Below are 7,806 nucleotides of genomic sequence, written 5' to 3' on the forward strand. Positions count from 1 at the left end.
TAATTAACCTAATTAATTAACTAAACTAATTAATCCTGATTAGATTAGCCTAAGCAGATAATTAAACCCTAGATAACCTAACAGTGTATGACAGGTGGGTCCCACCCAGTCAACCCCTGTTGACTGGTGATGACAGCATGACATCATGCTGATGTCATAAAAGCATTTTCGAAATTAATTAAATAATTAATTAAATTCCTGAAATTAATAAAATCTTTTAAAAATCATATCTTTTAATCCGTAATCCGGATTAAAATATTTTCAACATGAAAGTTGCTCAGAACGACGTGACGAATCCGGATACGCAGTCCGTTCGTCCGCCCACACCCCTAACCTATCGAACTCGCAACTTTCCCCCTCCGGCTCCTCTGCCCGAAAACACGAAACACCGGGGATATTTTCCCGGATGTTTCCCCTCTTAACCGGTACCACCTCATACCACGTTAGGGCACACCTAGCATCGATACTTGTCATGTCATGCATCGTTATGCACTTGCTTGCTATGTATTTACTGTTTCTTTCCCCCCTCTTCTCTTCGGTAGACTACGAGACCGACGCCGCTGCTGCTGCCCCGTACGACTACGTCACCGACGACCCCTCCTTGTCTGAGCAACCAGGCAAGCCCCCCCCCCTTGATCACCAGATATCGCCTATTCTCCTCTATACTGCTTGCATTAGAGTAGTGTAGCATGTTACTGCTTTCGTTAATCCTATTCTGATGCATAGCCTGACATTGTCGCTACATCTGTTGATACCTTACCTGCAATCCTAAATGCTTAGTATAGGATGCTAGTTTATCATCATTGGCCCTACATTCTCGTCAGTCTGCCTTGCTATACTATCGGGCCGTGATCACTTGGGAGGTGATCACGGGTATATACTATACATACATACATACTATACGGATGGTGGCTAAAGTCGGGTCAGCTCATTGAGTACCCGCAAGTGATTCTGACGAGGGGGCTGAAAGGACAGGTGGCTCCATCCCGGTAGAGGTGGGCCTGGGTTCCCGACGGCCCTCGACTGTTACTTTGTGGCGGAGCGGCAGGGCAGGTTGAGACCACCTAGGAGACAGGTGGGCCTGGCCCTGTTCGGCGTTCGCGGATACTTAACACGCTTAACGAGATCTTGGTATTTGATCTGAGTCTGGCTACGAGCCTATACGCACTAACCATCTACGTGGGAGTAGTTATGGGTATCCCGACGTCGTGGTATCAGCCGAAGCACTTCAGACGTCAGCGACGGAGCGGCGCGCGCCGAATTGGACTGGAACGCCACTAGGCTAGGTCTGCTTTCGGCCGCCCTCGCAACGTGCAGGTGTGCTCAGGGCGATGGGCCCAGACCCCTGCGCGCTTAGGTTTAGACCGGCGTGCTGGCCTCTCTGTTTTGCCTAGGTGGGGCTGCGACGTGTTGATCTTCCGCGGCCGGGCATGACCCCGGAAAGTGTGTCCGGCCAAATGGGATCGAGCGTGTTGGGCTATGTGGTGCACCCCTGCAGGGAAGTTTAATCTATTCGAATAGCCGTGATCTTCGGTAACAGGACGACTTGGAGTTGTACCTTGACCTTATGACAACTAGAACCGGATACTTAATAAAACACACCCTTCCAAGTTCCACAGACAACCCGGTGATCGCTTTTCCGCAGGGCGACGAGGAGAGGATCGCCGGGTAGGATTATGCTATGCGATGTTGCATTGGAGATGTTACTTGGAGATGCTACTTGGAGGACTTCAATCTACTCTCTTCTACATGCTGCAAGACGGAGGCTGCCAGAAGCGTAGTCTTCGACAGGATTAGCTATCCCCCTCTTATTCTGGCATTCTGCAGTTCAGTCCACCGATATGGCCCCTTTACACATATACCCATGCATATGTAGTGTAGCTCCTTGCTTGCGAGTACTTTGGATGAGTACTCACGGTTGCTTTCTCCCCTCTTTTCCCCTTTCCCTTCTTCCTGGTTGTCGCAACCAGATGCTGGAGTCCAGGAGCCAGACGCCACCGTCGACGACGACCCCTACTACACCGGAGGTGCCTACTACTACGTGCTGCCCGCTGATGACGACCAGGAGTAGTTAGGAGGATCCCAGGCAGGAGGCCTGCGCCTCTTTCGATCTGTATCCCAGTTTGTGCTAGCCTTCTTAAGGCAAACTTGTTTAACTTATGTCTGTACTCAGATATTGTTGCTTCCGCTGACTCGTCTATGATCGAGCACTTGTATTCGAGCCCTCGAGGCCCCTGGCTTGTATTATGATGCTTGTATGACTTATTTATGTTTTAGAGTTGTGTTGTGATATCTTCCCGTGAGTCCCTGATCTTGATCGTACACATTTGCGTGCATGATTAGTGTACGATTGAATCGGGGGCGTCACACCGGAGCGGAGATGATAGAGGGCGGAGACGGCGAGCTTGGGGGAGGCGGGGATAGACGGCGGGGAGGTCGCGGGCCTCCTCTCCTGGTGGACGTGGGGCCTCCTGTCCTGGTGGAACTCGGGGCGGGGCGGCTCCGAGGCGAGGGAGGCGGCGCTTGGGGGGGAGGCGGGGCTCGGGGGGAGGCGGCAAAGGGGAGAGGGAGGCGGCGGGGGCGCGTGGGCGGCTGCGGCGAGGTTAGGTCGAGTGGGGGATCTGGCGAGGGAGGGAGAGAGGCCAGAGGGGAACAGGTGGAGTGGGGGAGGGTTAGCAATGGCGCACCTCCCCCTGGTGCGCCATAAGTACGACGACAGCAATGGCGCACCACCCCCAGGTGCGCCATTAGTACAAATTTTTTATTACAGTTCGAGCACTCAGGTTATATTTCACCTAACCGTATCCGAAACAGAACACACACACTAGCCCGACTGGTCAGCACGTAGCACACACACTGGGAGGTCCTGGGTTCGATTCCCACGCTCCCCAATTTGCACATATCTTTTTATCCATGCATCCAAATATAACATGTCACATATGCTAGATGCTCAGAATTTCATGTAGAAAAATAATATGCAGTTTGTTGCCATGTTAACAACATTTAAAATGTTGTTTGATATTTATTTGTGTTTAAATATGTTCAAACTTGTTTAAATCATAACTAAATGTCCCCCCCCCCGACGACATCGCCCCCGACGCCAGCGCCGCCCGGATCGACACCACGCCGGCGACCCTCGCCGGATCGCGCCCCCTCCTCTTGGTCCTGATCTGGATCGGGGCAGGCGACCCCGACGCCCCGTTTCTACCTCACCGGCGCCGCCTCCTCATCCTCCTCCCCGTCGAAAACGCCCTGAGCCTGGAGCCGCTCGACCCCGACGCCAGCAACCCCCCCTGAACGACGCCGCCCGTGCTGGGCTTCCTCCTCAGCCCCGCCGTCGGCGGCCATCATCGCCGCCCGGAGCCCCACACCTCGCCGGGACCTCACCGCCGACCTGCTTCCTCTCCGTTGCATCGTCTCCGTCCTCCTCCTCGCCCCTCGTTGCCCTGGACCCTACACGCCCCCCGTGAGCACCTCTCCTCCTCCTTCCCCTGGGTTCCCGCTCGACGACCGCGGCCATAGCCGTCGTGCGCACGCGCGCTCGCACTCCCGCCGTGCGCCTCGCCTCACCTCCCCTCCATGTGAGCCGCTCCGGCCAGCCCCGCCACTACCTCCACCACCGCGCCAACCGCGGCCCTCCGCCGCCTCTCCTGGCCGGCGTCGTGGGCGCCGGCGACCTCGTCCCTGGCCTCGCCCAGGCAGCCTCTGGGCTCGCCTCGCGCCAGGCGCCCCCTGCGCCCGTTAGCCCGCACGCCCGCAAGCCCTTGCGCCCGTTTGGCCCCTTCGGCCATTGACAGCGGGACCCCACCCCCAGAACGGATTAATAAAAAAAAGGGGGAATTAAAAAGTTAATAATAATATATTAAAAATAAATAATAAATAAAATTATTAAATTAATTAATTAATTAAAGGATAAATTAACTTAATTAATCTTGCTTAATTAACCTAATTAATTAACTAAACTAATTAATCCTGATTAGATTAGCCTAAGCAGATAATTAAACCCTAGATAACCTAACAGTGTATGACAGGTGGGTCCCACCCAGTCAACCCCTGTTGACTGGTGATGACAGCATGACATCATGCTGATGTCATAAAAGCATTTTCGAAATTAATTAAATAATTAATTAAATTCCTGAAATTAATAAAATCTTTTAAAAATCATATCTTTTAATCCGTAATCCGGATTAAAATATTTTCAACATGAAAGTTGCTCAAAACGACGTGACGAATCCGGATACGCAGTCCGTTCGTCCGCCTCACACCCCTAACCTATCGAACTCGCAACTTTCCCCCTCCGGCTCCTCTGCCCGAAAACACGAAACACCGGGGATATTTTCCCGGATGTTTCCCCTCTTAACCGGTACCACCTCATACCACGTTAGGGCACACCTAGCATCGATACTTGTCATGTCATGCATCGTTATGCACTTGCTTGCTATGTATTTACTGTTTCTTTCCCCCCTCTTCTCTTCGGTAGACTACGAGACCGACGCCGCTGCTGCTGCCCCGTACGACTACGTCACCGACGACCCCTCCTTGTCTGAGCAACCAGGCAAGCCCCCCCCCCCTTGATCACCAGATATCGCCTATTCTCCTCTATACTGCTTGCATTAGAGTAGTGTAGCATGTTACTGCTTTCGTTAATCCTATTCTGATGCATAGCCTGACATTGTCGCTACATCTGTTGATACCTTACCTGCAATCCTAAATGCTTAGTATAGGATGCTAGTTTATCATCATTGGCCCTACATTCTCGTCAGTCTGCCTTGCTATACTATCGGGCCGTGATCACTTGGGAGGTGATCACGGGTATATACTATACATACATACATACTATACGGATGGTGGCTAAAGTCGGGTCAGCTCATTGAGTACCCGCAAGTGATTCTGACGAGGGGGCTGAAAGGACAGGTGGCTCCATCCCGGTAGAGGTGGGCCTGGGTTCCCGACGGCCCTCGACGGTTACTTTGTGGCGGAGCGGCAGGGCAGGTTGAGATCACCTAGGAGACAGGTGGGCCTGGCCCTGTTCGGCGTTCGCGGACACTTAACACGCTTAACGAGATCTTGGTATTTGATCTGAGTCTGGCTACGAGCCTATACGCACTAACCATCTACGTGGGAGTAGTTATGGGTATCCCGACGTCGTGGTATCAGCCGAAGCACTTCAGACGTCAGCGACGGAGCGGCGCGCGCCGAATTGGGCTGGAACGCCACTAGGCTAGGTCTGCTTTCGGCCGCCCTCGCAACGTGCAGGTGTGCTCAGGGCGATGGGCCCAGACCCCTGCGCGCTTAGGTTTAGACCGGCGTGCTGGCCTCTCTGTTTTGCCTAGGTGGGGCTGCGACGTGTTGATCTTCCGCGGCCGGGCATGACCCCGGAAAGTGTGTCCGGCCAAATGGGATCGAGCGTGTTGGGCTATGTGGTGCACCCCTGCAGGGAAGTTTAATCTATTCGAATAGCCGTGATCTTCGGTAACAGGACGACTTGGAGTTGTACCTTGACCTTATGACAACTAGAACCGGATACTTAATAAAACACACCCTTCCAAGTTCCACAGACAACCCGGTGATCGCTTTTCCGCAGGGCGACGAGGAGAGGATCGCCGGGTAGGATTATGCTATGCGATGTTGCATGGAGATGTTACTTGGAGATGCTATTTGGAGGACTTCAGTCTACTCTCTTCTACATGCTGCAAGACGGAGGCTGCCAAAAGCGTAGTCTTCGACAGGATTAGCTATCCCCCTTTTATTATTCTGGCATTCTGCAGTTCAGTCCACCGATATGACCCCTTTACACATATACCCATGCATATGTAGTGTAGCTCCTTGCTTGCGAGTACTTTGGATGAGTACTCACGGTTGCTTTTCTCCCTCTTTTCCCCTTTCCCTTCTACCTGGTTGTCGCAACCAGATGCTGGAGTCCAGGAGCCAGACGCCACCGTCGACGACGACCCCTACTACACCGGAGGTGCCTACTACTACGTGCTGCCCGCTGATGACGACCAGGAGTAGTTAGGAGGATCCCAGGCAGGAGGCATGCGCCTCTTTCGATCTGTATCCCAGTTTGTGCTAGCCTTCTTAAGGCAAACTTGTTTAACTTATGTCTGTACTCAGATATTGTTGCTTCCGCTGACTCGTCTACGATCGAGCACTTGTATTCGAGCCCTCGAGGCCCCTGGCTTGTATTATGATGCTTGTATGACTTATTTATGTTTTAGAGTTGTGTTGTGATATCTTCCCGTGAGTCCCTGATCTTGATCGTACACATTTGCGTGCATGATTAGTGTACGATTGAATCGGGGGCGTCACACCGGAGCGGAGATGATAGAGGGCGGAGACGGCGAGCTTGGGGGAGGCGGGGATAGACGGCGGGGAGGTCGCGGGCCTCCTCTCCTGGTGGACGTGGGGCCTCCTGTCCTGGTGGAACTCGGGGCGGGGCGGCTCCGAGGCGAGGGAGGCGGCGCTTGGGGGGAGGCGGGGCTCGGGGGGAGGCGGCAAAGGGGAGAGGGAGGCGGCGGGGGCGCGTGGGCGGCTGCGGCGAGGTTAGGTCGAGTGGGGGATCTGGCGAGGGAGGGAGAGAGGCCAGAGGGGAACAGGTGGAGTGGGGGAGGGTTAGCAATGGCGCACCTCCCCCTGGTGCGCCATAAGTACGACGACAGCAATGGCGCACCACCCCCAGGTGCGCCATTAGTACAAATTTTTTATTACAGTTCGAGCACTCAGGTTATATTTCACCTAACCGTATCCGAAACAGAACACACACACTAGCCCGACTGGTCAGCACGTAGCACACACACTGGGAGGTCCTGGGTTCGATTCCCACGCTCCCCAATTTGCACATATCTTTTTATCCATGCATCCAAATATAACATGTCACATATGCTAGATGCTCAGAATTTCATGTAGAAAAATAATATGCAGTTTGTTGCCATGTTAACAACATTTAAAATGCTGTTTGATATTTATTTGTGTTTAAATATGTTCAAACTTGTTTAAATCATAACTAAATGTCCATAGCTCAAAATTTGACAAACTTTATATGCTTTTGGGAGTAACATATATGCGGTTGCTCGTCGGCGGCGGTGGAGCGGGGGAAGGTGTGGGGGGTGCTCATCGGCGGCGGTGGAGCGGGGGCGGGTGCGGGGGGTGCTCGTCGACGGCGGTGGAGCGGGGGAGAGTGCGGGGGGTGCTCGTCGGCGGCGGTGGAGCGGGGGCGGGTGCGGGGGGTGCTCGTCGGCGGTGGTGGAGCGGGGGAGGGTGTGGGGGGTGCTCGTCGGCGGCGGTGGAGCGGTGAGGGTGCGGGGGGTGCTCGTCGGCGGCGGTGGAGCGGGGGCGGGTGCGGGGGGTGCTCGTCGGCGGCGGTGGAGCGGGGGAGGGTGCACCACACATACATGTGCCATTAGTAGTTTTGCAAAAAAGTATTAAAAATAATTTTTATACTAATGGTGCACCGTGGCACAGTGCGCCATTACTAGTTTGAACTAGTAATGGCGCACTATGCGACGGTGCGCCATTAGTAGTTTTGCAAAAAAGTAAAAAAAAAAGAATACAGTAGTGGCGCACTCAACGGTTGGTGCGCCATTAGTAGTTCTAACTACTAATGGCGCACTTTGCCCGGATGCGCCATTAGTATGTTTGAAAAAATGAAAAAAAAACATTTTGTTACTAGTGGCGCACCTTGTGCCTGGTGCGCCATTAGTGTCTTACACACTAATGGCGTATCTTCACATGGTGCGCCATTAGTAAATAGTAGTGGCGCACCACTTCTCTGGTGCGTCATTAGTGTCAATTTCATCTTTAGCCCTT

The sequence above is a fragment of the Triticum aestivum genome, chromosome 1A, assembly GCF_018294505.1.
Source record: "Triticum aestivum cultivar Chinese Spring chromosome 1A, IWGSC CS RefSeq v2.1, whole genome shotgun sequence".
In the NCBI taxonomy this organism is placed as follows: Eukaryota; Viridiplantae; Streptophyta; class Magnoliopsida; order Poales; family Poaceae; genus Triticum; species Triticum aestivum.